The 14,097-nt window shown below is 42.9% G+C and overlaps 1 pseudogene; it reads right to left on the bottom strand.

The window, feature by feature from the left end:
• LOC100154265 lies at positions 201-2,120 on the bottom strand (annotated as a pseudogene).

The raw sequence follows: 14,097 nt of genomic DNA, 5'->3' as shown, positions 1-14,097 counted from the left end.
ATTGATAATTCCTTATAACATTAATTTACCACATGAAGCTGCCAGATCATTTCATGAGCATAACATCACACAGTGTGCAAATGAACACAGTTTCAATGCCACACATTTAGCTGAAGTAGCTGTGCCCCTGCCAGGCCTCTTAACGTTTCTAGTGCAAATGTTGATGGGTTATAACTCCCACCAGGCCACCAACCTCACAATCCAGTGACTCTATGGCTCCCCAAGGAAAGGAACCATCTCCTTTGCCTCAGCCCTGCTGAGTCAGCAATGCCGCTGCTTAAAGAAATCCACTCCCTGCAGCTCCTAGGGCAGGTACTCCTGGTCCAAGGGCTCGCTGTATGCAGGCTGTACTTATAGCCCTGGCTGCAGCCCAGATCCTACATGAGCCTGGTGGGCGCATTGCACAGGTGCAGTTGCAGGCGGGGTCGGGGAGTGGGGCGCAGGGGTCCTGGTTGCTCCGCAGGCAGGCCTTAACGTTGTGGTAGGCGCTGTACACCTCGATGGACTTGGGGGCTCGGGCCAAGTAGACCCTGCACTGGGCCAGGAGCACCTGGCGTTCAGCCTGCCAATAAAGTGACTGCCCTGGTGGGCGGCCACGGCTTGGGTTAATACAGGCAGGTCTGCCAGACCCAGGTCCTCTCTGGCAAACTTCATGAGCTGCCTGGCTGCATAGAGTGGGTCCTTTCTACCCTCTAGCATATGGCCCAGCCTGTGCAGTGACACGCTCTGCTCAGAGCCCCGCATGCCAGTGTGAAGCTCGCAGAAGTGGTAATGCCCTCTCCTGCGTGGTCACAAAGGGTGGGAGAGTGCTGGAGGCCTTTCTTCATGTCACTCTCGGTGACCAGGACTCTGCTGGGAGGGTAGGTCTGCCTGCTCTTCTTCCCGACAACCTTCCTGGCGCTGATCCTGGCCACCACTGCCATCAGCAGTCTGTTGAGTCCAGCCCAGATGTCCCTGTCGCTGAGGTGGGCCAGTGTGTCCACCACTTTGTCCTCTGTGAATAAGGGGGGCTCAGAACTGCTGTTGCTGCTGTGGCTCAGAGGGTCGTCGGAGCAGCTAGAGTCCAGGTCCTTGATCCCAAAGGAGTTGGTCACCCGGGTGAGGACAGTCACCACAGCCTCCACTGGAAACTTCTCAAGAAGATCACCTGACAGTGGCTCAGCAGAGCGGCATTGATCTGGAAAGAGGGGTTCCGCGTGGTGGCCCAGATCAGGTTCAGGTTTTCATACTCCAGGTGAGGAAGGAACCTGTCCTGATGAGATTTATTGAATCGATAAATCTCGTCAATATAAAGGATGGTTTGCCTCTTGAAAAAGCTCTTCTCATTCTGAGCTTGTTTGATGACATCATCCAGTCAGTTGTCTTGGAGCTGGTTTCGGAGAAGGTCACAAATCTTGCGCTGTTTCTTGCTGTTGTTAGTGAGAATGTGGGCCAGCAAGGTCTTGCCCCAGCCCAAGAGCCCCCACAGGATGAGCGAGGGCACCTCCATGGCCTCCAGCAGTGAGCTCAGCAGGGCGCCACCTGCCCTGCCCCACGAAATCCTGCAGCGCCTAGGGCCAAAGCCAGATGGACGGTGCCTTGCCCTCCAGCATCTGCTGCATCTCCTCTGCCCCAGGCACCAGAGTGTGCAGGTGGACCCCGACGTGGGGAGGAAGGCAGCAGGGTGCGAATCCCAACTGCAAGCATCCTCCTCGCCTTCTGCGTCCCCATAGCACACCACCTCCTCCGGCGCTTCTGCCTGGTCCTGGCTCCGCGGGGATGCGCTGACCGCAGCAGCCGGCCGCTGACCCATGCCCTTCCTGGTCCGGCTGCGGAGCCAGCCACCCACAAGCCGAGGTGGGGGGGGGTGGTGGAGGAGGCGCGCGTCCCTGGGATTCGTAGCTCTCGCGGCTCTCGGTCTCACTGTGGTTGTCCGGCTCCTCAGCTCGTGCTCGCTGCTCTGCCTGGCCAGCTGCTTGAGCGCCGAGCTCGCCAATGGCCCCTGCTGCATTGGGAGGGGCTGCAGGGCTGCAGGCTCTGCGTACCCCTCCCGGTGCAGCAGCAGGCATTGATCCCGGGTGAGAGTTCATGGATGGGGCGGGCATGGCCTGCTAGCACCCGGGGCACTGCAGCCAGGACATTGCACCCGGGGCAGCTGCACCAGGAACCTGTAGTCCTCTGGCCACTCACCTCCTTGGCAGTCCCCGCACGGCACAGCCCCGACCGCTTTGCTAGGGCCCGCGCCACACGACCCTCCCTGGGGAGACGCAGGACACGAGGTAGGGAGGTCGAGGGCGCAGCCCATGCCTCAAGTCACCGTCCCTGCCCTGCTGGCCCTACGTGCTCCTGGAGATGCGGCGGGAAAGGGATTCCCTAAAAGAACGATCTTGACTCATTTTCTAGGACTTAACACTGTGTTGCCTGTTCATAGATTACAAGGTGTTTACAAGGTGATAGTTTTGACCAGTGTAAGGCTTTCATGTTGTAGAGCATGTGTGTTCTGTGAATTTTTCTTGTAGTTCATGGGGTCTCCCATTTTTTAGGAGCAGAGTGGAGTGATTGTCATTATAATTTTGTGTCATTACTTTAAAAATCAAATGGATTTGAGCCTTGGTGTATAACCTAATTGGAATTTCATGAGCTGAATGGGTACTTCTCTAAGATGTATTGTGAAGAACAGGCGCTGTGTTGTCTTGCTGACCGCTGCATCCCCAAGTGTCCCCATACAACACTTGACACATAGCAAGTGTCCAGAAATACTTATTGAATGGATGAGGATTCAGATAATTTAACCCCTCTAATTTAGCCTCACAGGGTATGCTGTGGAGCTGACCAGGAGGCTGAGTATAAGAAATTTACAATTCTTCCAAGGAAAGAATGCAGTTTCTCCAGGCACTGTCCTTAACGCAGTGACTTGGATTCCTTTCCTTTAAGATATGTAATAGGAGTTGTTACCCCTATTTGATGACAGATTGAAAAAGTCACAAGATTTGGTGCTCAGGTCACACAGAGGGGGTCAGAAGTGTAAATCAAATGGTTTTGTGCACTCATCCATAATACTTCCCCAAAAGAAATAGTCATGCACTGAACCAGGTTAGTTAGAAAGTGTGGAAAATGTGTTATAATAAATTACCTTTGTAAAATCAAAGGTAATTTATTATATGCTAATAGAGTCTGAAAAGAGGGCAGAAAATATCTCTTCACCTGGCAGGACATTGAGAAAACAGCTTCTATGAGAAACAGGAATGGAAACATTTATTTCTTAGATCTCTAAATCTCAAGTCTGTGGTCATCTTAACAGCACGTTATAAACTTTTCAAAGAGGATATTTTAAAGTGTAACTAGAAACAGATGTTCAGTTGTGCAGATAAGCACTACCAGACTTGGAAATATTTGTCTAAGAGGGTATGAGATACATCAGAGTGGGAGCCCTAAAGCCAGAAATGGTAGGGTTCATTTTCCGTGGAAGATGCTCTATTGGTGGTTTGATGACGCAGCCCCCTGTGTGGTCTGGTACTTGTAGACAATGATGCAGACTCTTCTCTCAATGCTGTGCGTCACCCTTACCTCCCTTGTAGGGTCACGGGTGGCTGGATTACAAGTCTGTCCTCATTCCTGGGACACAGGCTAGCTTCCTCTCATTCTGCCACTGTGTGTTCCACTTTATGAAACCTAATTTTATTTTATTATTTTTTTTTTAGGGCCGCACCCACTGCATAAGGAGGTTCCCAGGTTAAGGGTCCGATCAGAGCTAGAGCTGCTGGCCTTCGCCACAGCAACAACAGATCCCAGCCACGTCTGCGGACCACTCCACAGCTCAGGGCAACACCAGATCCTTAACCCGCTGAGTGAGGTCCTGGATGGAACCTGCAACCTCATGATTCCAAGTCGGATACGTTTCCACTGCGCCATGACGGGAACTCCGTGAAAACTAATTTTAAACTAGGGTAAGGAAAACAATTGAAAATATAAAAATCTGTTGTCTAAAAAAATCATATGATACATTCTAAGATAAAATGGAAGTTTTTTTGGGGAGGATGGGGGTGACTTTATCCTTTGGCATCTGTGAGTTTTTCCTGTAGTTCTTAGTCCTTTATGATTAATTCTTTAGATGTCTTTGGTGTGAACCTCTTTAGTGGTGGTAGGGAGCCCCCAAACCAAAACAAACTATTAACCATATGTCCCATAAATTCTGGCTGTCACCCTCAAAACTGAACCAAAACACAACCATAACAAGATAAAACTCACCACCATGGTCAAAAGTTAACCCACCCACCCAACCAACCAAAATAAGAAAGCCTATGAGATTTGAGTTGTGTTTTTTATGGGGAGGTGTATAATGCGAAGTCTTTTATAAGTATTAAATGTGGATCACTTGTGACAAAAAAAAAATGTATATCTGCCTATCTAACCATATAGCAGTGATATAAAATTCATATTGCACTAGATCAGGGTGTAGTCAGCCTAGAAGATCCTATAGGACTACTTGGATTCAGGTATATAGTTTCAGAATCATTTTGAAGGTTTATTGAGAACTGTCTTCAGTGACCTTGGTGACTCACTTGGCATAAGAATTGAAGGATGTCACCAGCTTCATGTCTTTCTCATTAGTGGAGTGGTGGAATTGGTCAGAGGTTCTCAGACTTCAATGTGTATAGAATCACAGGGGGATTGGTAGAACCCAGATTGCTGGACACCACCTCATAGTTTTTGACCCAACAGGTCTTAAGTGGGCCTAGTCATCTGCATTTATTTAAAAGTTTCCAGGTAATGATGATGTTGCTGGTTAGAGGGCTAAATTTTGAGAACCATTGGATTTGAAAACCTCTTGGACAGTTGTATGATTCTATGCCTGTTTCCCCCTCCTTTTTCGAGTTGTAACACTTGTCCTTTGACTTCTGCAACATTATTTCATTTAAAAATCCCTGTAAGGCAAACTGAGTTTAAAATTTTTTTCTATTTTTAATTATAGTTGATTTACAATATTCTGTCAACTTCTGCTGTACAGTAAAATGACCCAGTGCTACATATACATTCTTTTTCTCACTCATCCTCCATCATGTTCCATCACATGTGATTACATAGAGTTCCCTGTGCTATCCGGCAGGACCTTGCTGCATATCCACTCCAAATGCAATAGTTTGCATCTAGTAACCCCAAACTCCCAGTCCATCCCACTCCCTCCCCCTCAGCAACCACAAGTCTGTTCCCCATACCCATGAGTTTGTTTCTTTTCTGTGGATCACTTAATTTGTCCAATATATTAGATTCCAGATATAAGCGATATCATATGGTTAAAATGTTTTAATGGGTTAATTTTATGAGATTTTCTTCAGAATTCCATATATTTTTTTAAAGACTTTGTTTAAACCCAGATTGGAATTTTTTTTTTCTTTTAGGACCGTACCCACAGCCTATTGGAATGTTACCAGGCTAGAGGTCAAGCTGCTGGCCTACACCACAGCTCACATCAGCACAGGATCCTTAACGCCCTGCGTGAGGCCAGGAATCAAACCTGCATCCTCATGGATCCTAGTCAGGTTTGTTAACTGCTGAGCCTCAAGGGGAAATCCCGAAACTCAGATAGGAATTCTGACCCAGTAGTAGAAGCCTCTAGTTAAAATACATTGAAATACTTCTGATGCTGTTAAATGGCAAAACTGTTTGCTGCTCCCTAAACCTAAATGTGTATCTGATCTAACCAAGGGCTTTTTTTTTCAGCTCTAGGATATAATTCAGCAGATTAGATTAATCATGAGCTCAGTAAACAAATGGTTTTTATGGGTTTGTCTGTGTGCTCAGTAAACAAATGGTTCTTTTCCTAGTTAAAACTAGTCTCTGGATCCATAGGGAGTTCGGATAGGGTTCACCAGGGTGTCGTCCTCTGAAGAGGACTGCTTCATAGAAGACTCCTAGTTGCAGGAATGAAGGGCCCATCAGGAGATGAAGAGTAACCACCATTCCCTGTTTTGAGGACTTTGGGGAACAGCTGGGGCTCTGGGGCTGGAATCTGGTTGGAAGGCAGTAGAGATACCAGGAGACATCTTAGATCAGCCTTTGAAGAATAAGCACACTGGTTCTTACCCAGAATGTAGGTTGATTTTGCCAGGTTTCTAGGGGGGGGAGGGGAGCAGATTTAGGCAGAGGTCGAGGGGGAGGGGGGGTCATAAAGATGGCAAGGCATTCTAACAGGTGGTGCTCTGGAAGCATTCCAGATTAAATCAGACTCCCAGGTGTCAAGAGTCTGATGGACTCAAGGTTAAGGTGAATTGAAGCGAGGCTTGACATACTTTTTTTTTTTTTTTGGTTTTTAGGGCCACACCCTAAGTATATGGAAGTTCCCAGGCTAGGGGTTGAATCTGAGCTGTAGCCACTGGTCTACCCCACAGCCACAGCAATACCAGATCTGAACTGCGTCTGCGACCTACACCACAGCTCACAGCAACACTGGATCCTTAAACCACTGAGCGGGGCCAGGGATCGAATCTGTATCCTCGTGCATACTAGTCAGATTCATTTCCGCTGAGCCCTGAGGGGAACTCCTGACAGTATATTTTAATAGGTGTGAATATATTGGAGAATAAAGAATAGCAAGACTTGGGGGAAAATATAATCTTATATGAGAGCAAGGAAATAAGAGGGGGGAAGGAGTAGGGAAGGAGGGTAAAAATGAAAGGTTTTAAGTATTAAATGTTCTAAAACTTTTTGTGGGTATGTCAAGACTAGGTCATGGGCTTCTTTTGTTAGAAAATAAGGAATTTTCCTTTTCATTTCCGGTGAATCCTTCAGATTATCACCAGGTGTTTATTGTTACCTGACTAGTATCGGATGCCTTTCCAAAGTTATGTCTAGAAGTCATGCAGTGCTTACATGCTTAGATTGCTTTATGATTGTTAACCAGTTTAAATCCAGTTCGTGGAAGGCACACATAGTGCTTCTTACTGGGTGTGTTTTATGGATTAGGAAACAAATCATTTGAGTAACACAGGCCACAAAGCTGGGCTAAGGCCACAACATCTCCCTGATTTTCACATCTACCAGTTTTAATTTTATTTTGAAATTCTCTGTTTTCTGGCTTCCTTTGTAAAATGGCTGAACCTTAAATGTAAGCGTTGATTTAGCATCTGTATAATTGATTTTGGGCTATATTTCATGGATAGACTATATTTCATGATAAATCAAGAACTTCCCTTTTAATTATTCCCAACTCCTAAGACATAAGGCACCATTTCTAAATAAAGGAAGTGGTTGTAAATAATTTAAAATAGCTAGAAAAGAAAAAAAGAGCTAGAAAATATTTTTTATCCTCAGATTTTATTCTGCATATGCATTAGCATATGTAATGAGTCACAGTTTGTCCATTTACTCAATACAGTTTGGGGAAGAAAATTTTTTTGTTTTTGAAAAGAATAGCATTATTTTAGAAATGTGATGTAGTAGAATGAACGTAGACTTTAAAATCAGTCAAGTGAGAATTTTTCTTTGGGGCTTTATTCTTTTTTATGATCTGAGAGGCAGTATTCTAAGAGCTTTATATGACTCATTTATTGAATCACTGAATATTCATGAAAACCCAATGAGGCATTTTACAAATGAGGAAAGCAAGGCTCCCAGAAGAGTTAAATGTTAGGATGCTTATCTCATTGCTCTTCTGTTATTTATGTGTTTGTTTCTCTAAAACAGAGTAACTCTTTGCAGGAAGGTCTTATTCCTATGTCTTTTCCCAGTGCCTAGTACAGGTTCATATGTGTCTAATTCAGCTGGTAAATATTTGACTTTACTTTTTTTGTTTTTTTTTTTGCTTCCATGAAATGAAAACACAATGGCCACAACCAGAACAATAGAAAGTTTAATTGTTTAGACAAAATATCAGTGTTTGTTTTTCTATTTTTCCTAAAGTGATGAAAATATAATTATTAGCAAGTATTAAACAGTGAGAAACTCTAGCTAGGTTCTCATCTCTGCTGGGCCCCCTTTTAAGCTAATTTTCATCTCAGTTATACATGCACAGAATTGAAAGAGTCCAGGAGTTGTAGAAGGCTTTTTGCAAAACTCAGCTGTCTGCCACGTTTCATGCCACCCTAGCCCTGCTCTCTGAGAGAGACCAACTTGTTTGGTTATTTACCTCCAGATCTCTAAATAGCATCTTGTACTTTTTCCAGTTTAAATTTTTCAGTCTTTGGTATTACCTTTCACGTCTCATGGTAGAAGAAGAGGATTTATCTTTCTTATGCAGCTTCACTCTATGTGCAGAACCCACCTCCCTTTGCATGATAATTAAATTTTGAATAATAATCAGTGTTTACATTATTCTATGAAAAACACTGAGGCATATAGTCCATGGTTATTTTTTCTTTCCAAAACTGCTTTTTATTTTTCCCGGTGTTAATAATTGTCTCTTTGGAGAGAAGCTGTTATTTGCTTAGATTTTATGTATTTGTCACTTATTCTTCCCTAAACTCCTGCCCCAATGTCTAAATCTAGTTAGCATACATGGCCTTGACCGGATTGTGTACCTCTTCTGCTAAAATATTTTGTCATTTATGGAATGAAAGGTCCAGATGACATGAGACTTCTGCTACTTTTATCTCTAAAACTTTATGGTTGCACAGAACAGACCTCTGGATATTTTGTGCTGATCACACCTCAGTGGACAGCAGTGCCAGCCAGCACACAGCTTCCTCTCTGACCTGGTGGCCTTTTCTCAGGTTAGCTGAAGGGTCTCTCTGCCTCCCAGAGCAGCCATGGGACTTAAAGTCTGGCTGGAAGTGGAGTCCCCCTCGTGTGTGACTGAAGCTGTTTAGTAAGAGCTGTGTGAGGAATGCATAATGAAGTCACTATACGTTTAGTCCAGCCAGAAGATCAGAGATTAGGGAAATTGACTTGAGTCTTTTGACAGGTAGAAGCACTGGTTATCTTTTATAGTGAGTAGCGGAAAAACAGAGCCAATAAATAAAGTTGCCTAGGGTGAAATAAAGACTAAATGGCATAGAAGATACAAGCAAACATTAATTAAAATTTTGTCGAAATAGACATAAAACAGAAAGAACCCTTGGCAGTAGCTTCTCAGAGACCATTATAGGAAATAATGTTGGAGACATAAGCAGGATGGATCTAAAGACTGTGAGCTTCAGAGATGTTTTGTTTACCTGAATTGTAGACCTGGTATGTTAGTGAGTAGTATCTGAGATGTTATTTGGGGAGATGTCATCATTACCTAATGTATGTGGAAGAAAACTAGAGGACAGAATGAGTCAGTGCTATTTTTATGAGAATTTGCTACGGAAGCTGTCATTCTAAATGGCCAGGACTAGGAGGCCACAGACTGACTCCATGATCTGAAGGACTCAAATTCTTGCATCTTTCCTGTTGGAGTTGAAAAAGAATCCCAGGGTAAAAAGCCTAGTTGAAGTGCTGAAAAAACTTCTTAAAATTTAGCATCAAATAAACTAGATTTAAAATTCATCATCCTTATTTTTGTAATGCAGTAATAAATGAGTCAAAAATATGCAACACTGCTTTAATGCTTGTGACATAATCTGTAAACAAAATAAGCAAAGTATGTATACTTTACATATGGACTTCTAAAAATTGTTCTTCTGGGAGTTCCCATCATGGCTCAGTGGTTAACAAATCCGACTAGGAACCATGAGGTTGTGGGTTCAAACCCTGGCTTTGCTCAGTGGGTTAAGGATCCAGCGTTGCCATGAGCTGTGGTGTGGGTTGAAGATGCGGCTCGGATCTTGTGTTGCTGTGGCTGTGGCGTAGGCTGGCGGCTACTGCTCCAATTAGACCCCCTAGCCTGAGAACTTCCATATGCCTCAGGAGCAGCCCTAGAAAAGGCAAAAAGACCAAAAAAAAATTAGAAATAAAAATAAATAAATAAAAATTGTTCTTCTAGTTTTTAGTTCTTGAACCTCTGGATCCAGGCTCTGAATACCTTAGGTTCAGATGATTTTAGCAGCTTCCTAATTGCTCATACTTTTTGTCTCATTTTCCTCCAGTCCAGTCTATTTATTGAAAACTAGAGTTTTCATCAGAAATAGTGTTGGTCATGTGGGTTCTCTGACTAGAAAACTTTGGTAAGCTCAAATACTATTTCAGATGCAAGCCTCTTTGTCCATTCATTCATTCCACAGACATGTCTGAGTGCCTTTAAACAGCAGGACAGACACTCAGGGCTTCTGCCCTCACAGTCTTTATACTTAGTGTGCACGTTCTCAGTATTCTACCCAGAGACTCTCTTACAGCTAAATAAAAATACCCGCTCACTCCTAAAGTTCTACCCTTGTGCCTTTAAACATAATCAACCTCTCCATCATTTCATAATCCCCTTCTTTCAGAACTGTCTCTAGGTATTCACATTCTCATCGCCCTCTATAACTGTGATCTCCCAGGCTTTCTAGTACTTCATTCCCACTCTATTAGGTTCATTTCTTTTTAGTTTTTCTCAATGAAAATTAAAAAGTTTAAATAAATATATGTATGCTATTGATTAACTATAAGGTAATCTTTTCTTCCTTTGTATTTCCTGTTAGTGCTGAGTATAGTATTTTTTAAAAAGGGAACTATCACCTTCATGATGGTAGCACATCCTATTAGCTGCAACCTTTCATCACACTCTTCTTTTCTAACAGAACCTCATTTTTTTCCCCAAAGAAACCACTCTTGTTTGCATGTCCTTGTATTTTTGGGGAAGGTAGGCTGGGGCCCCAGCCTCTGGTTGTGATGAAGTTTCATTCTGGCCAGTTGATTGGTTTGAACATGATCATGTGACCCAGTTCAGATCCCTGAGATGGAAGGGAAGTCTAGGGGCTTTGAGAAAGGTTCTCCTCCCGGGGTGGGGGTGGGGGCAGGGGAGTTACAAGGGACACTATCCCCTGTGGGTTGAGCACAAAAGGAATTGGTCCAAGTACCAGTCCCCACACTAAGGATGGAGGAACAGAAAACAGGTTAACTTGTGCCCTGGCTGGCATGATTGAGCCATCCTTAAAGGGGATTTCTTATTGTGTGAGGATAAGAAAGCTTGGCTGTTTGGGGGTTTTCTCTTATTTGCGGACAGAGGCATCTAGCTAACCCCTCCCCCTTCAATCTCAGTTTGGACCCTCCCATTTCTCACAGCTCTCTGTACATCCCTGTCATGCACTTGCTGTCCCATGTCGTGATGGATCGTTTCCCTGTTGGTACCGCAGTTGACCACAAGCTCTGTGAGAGCAGAACTTTCTCTTATTCACAGTTGTGTCCTTAGGAACTAGCCTGGTGCCCGGTCACTGATAAGTTGTTAGTATCTGTATTGATTCACATTACCCTGAAAGTAGACACAAGGTTTCTGGGGCAGGGACAAGTTATTACTTAGGTCTGTAACCTAAGACAAGTTATTACTTAGGTCTGTAACCTAAGACATTCCAGTTTATAACTGGAATGTCTCCACAACCCCACTTCATCATCCCTCTGAAATGTAAACACATATTTCAGGGGCGATCAGTCTTTTACTATCCCTTCATTCATTTTTTAAGTTTTAAAGCTTGTCCTTAAACCCAGATCACAGTAAATTTTCCCAGAAAACTCTGACTGTGCAGAAGTATAAAAATATTCACTTCTTGACAGCGATAGAGTAGGTGCTTAATGAACTGTTAAATGGTAACCTTAATTTGAATAAATTTTGTTCCATCCATGTTGCTGCAAATGGCATTATTTTGTTCTTTTTATGGCTGAGTAGTATTTCATTGTGTATATATACCACATCTTCCTAATCCAATCCTCTGTTGATGGACATTTGGGTTGTTTCCATGTGTTGGCTATGGTGAACAGTGCTGCAATGAACATGCGTGTGCATGTGTCTTAAAAGGCAAGACTTGTGGTTGCCAAGAGGGAGGGGGAGGGAGTGGGATGGATTTGGAGCTTGGGGTTAATAGACTATTGCCTTTGGAATGGATTAGCCATGAGATCTTGTTGTGTAGCACTGGGAACTATGTCTATTCACTTATGATGGAATATGATAATGGGATAAAAAAAGAAATTTGTAACTAGGTCACCATGATGTACAGTAGAAAAAAAAATAATGTATTGGGGAAATTAAAAAAAAAGAATAAATTTAACCCAGGGATCTCAACTGAGGCAGGGAATGGGGGCTTTAAGGGTGAGATGGGGCACGTGTAGCAGAATCATCTGGGGGAAGTTTTTTTCTTGGCAGTATGCTTCCCACTGCTAGATCTAACCTTCTCCTGTCACTGTCACATTCCCTAAGCATTTGGGGATTTGTGGCCAAAAAGGAGGTGAGAACCTGGACATAGAGTGCCCTGTGTTTGAATCCCCTCCATGTAGGCTTTCCTCTTAAAGTTAGTAATGGAACCATTTGTCTTGACCCCTGATGCAAAGCTACTGGGTCAGTGTTTACATTCATTTCAAATGATTCTTCTATTTTGTGTTTTTTCATATGGATTTGGGGGGATTTCTTAGAGAGTGTTTATTTTTTTTATTAATAGTTTGCTTTTTTCAGAGAGGGTTTGAGGTAACTCTCCAGCAAAAATACCGAATGAAAAAGCATTTGAGCAGAAAATCAGAACTAAGAAAAAGTTAGAAACATGTTGATTGATTTAAAATCAGATTTGGTTCTTTTTTATGTATCATTGATATCTATTATATTAATTTCAAGTGTATAGCATAATGATCTGATATTTTTGTATATTTGGATGTGATTACCATGGTAAGTCTACTTAACATCTGTTACAATACATATTTACAGATTTTTTTTCTTGGAACTTTTAAGATTTAGTCTCTTAGCAACTTTCTTTTTTTAATTTATTTTTATTGAAGTATAGTTAATGTACAACATTGTGCCAATTTCTGCTGTACAGAAACATGAGCCAGTCATACATATATATACATTTCTTTTCTTATATTATCTTCCATCATGGTTTATCCCAAGAGACTGGATATAGGTCCTTGTACTATGCAGTAGGACCTCACTGCTTATCCATTCCAAATGCAATAGTTTGCACCTACTAACCCCAAACTCCCCATCCATTCCACTCCCTCCCCCTCCCCCTTGGCAACCACAATCTGTTCTTCCTGTCCGTGAGTCTGTTTCTGTTTTGTAGAGAGGTTCATTTCTGCTATATCTAATGATTCCACATATACGTGATATTTTATGGTATTCATCTTTATCTTTGTGATGGAATTACTTAGCATGAGAATCTCTAGTTGCATCCATGTCACTACAAATGCCATTATTTTGTTATTTTTTGCCATTATTTTGCTGAGTGGTATTCCACTGTATATATGTACCACATCATCTCAATCCATTCATCTGTCGGTGATGTTTCCATGTCCTGGCTATTGTCAATAGTGCTGAAATGATCATAGGTGTGCATGTATCTTTTTCTAATGAAAGTTTTGTCCAAATATATGCCCAGGGGTGGGATTTCTGGATCATATTGTAGTTGTATATTTAGTTTTCTGAGGTACCTCTACACTGTTTTCCATACTGGTTGTACCAATTTGCATTCCCACCAACAGTGAAGGAGGGTTGCCACTTCTCCACACCCTCTCCGGCATTTGTTATTTGTAGAATTATTGATGATAGCCATTCTAACCAGTGTGAGATGGGACCTCATTGGAGTTTTGATTTGTGTTTCTCTAGTAATTAGCAATGCTGAGCATCTTTTCATGTGCCTGCTGGCCATTTATATGTCTTCTTTGGAGAAACGTCTCTTTAGGTCTTGTGCTCATTTTTCTAGTGGGTTGTTTGGCTTTTTGTCATATAAGTTGTTTGCCTGTTCTGGAGATTAGGCCCTTGTTGGTTCCATCTTCTGCACCTATTCCCTCCCATTCTGTTGGTTGTCTTTTTTAAATATATTTTCTTTTGCTGTTCAAAAGCCTGTAAGTTTGATTAGGTCTCATTTGTTTATTTTTGTTGTTCTTTCTTTCTTTCTATTTTTTTTTTTTTTTTGTCTTTTTGCCTTTTCTAGGGCTGCTTCCCACGGCATATGGAGGTTCCCAGGCTAGGGGCCTAATTGGAGCTGTAGCCACTGGCCTATGCCAGAGCCACAGCAATGCAGGATCCGAGCCTCGACTGCAACCTACACCACAGCTCATGGCAACGCTGGGTCCTTAACC

Source organism: Sus scrofa, chromosome 7, assembly GCF_000003025.6.
Source record: "Sus scrofa isolate TJ Tabasco breed Duroc chromosome 7, Sscrofa11.1, whole genome shotgun sequence".
Classification (NCBI taxonomy): Eukaryota; Metazoa; Chordata; class Mammalia; order Artiodactyla; family Suidae; genus Sus; species Sus scrofa.
The sequence above is the reverse complement of the archived record's forward strand: the minus strand, read 5'-3'. Positions and strand labels throughout refer to the sequence as shown.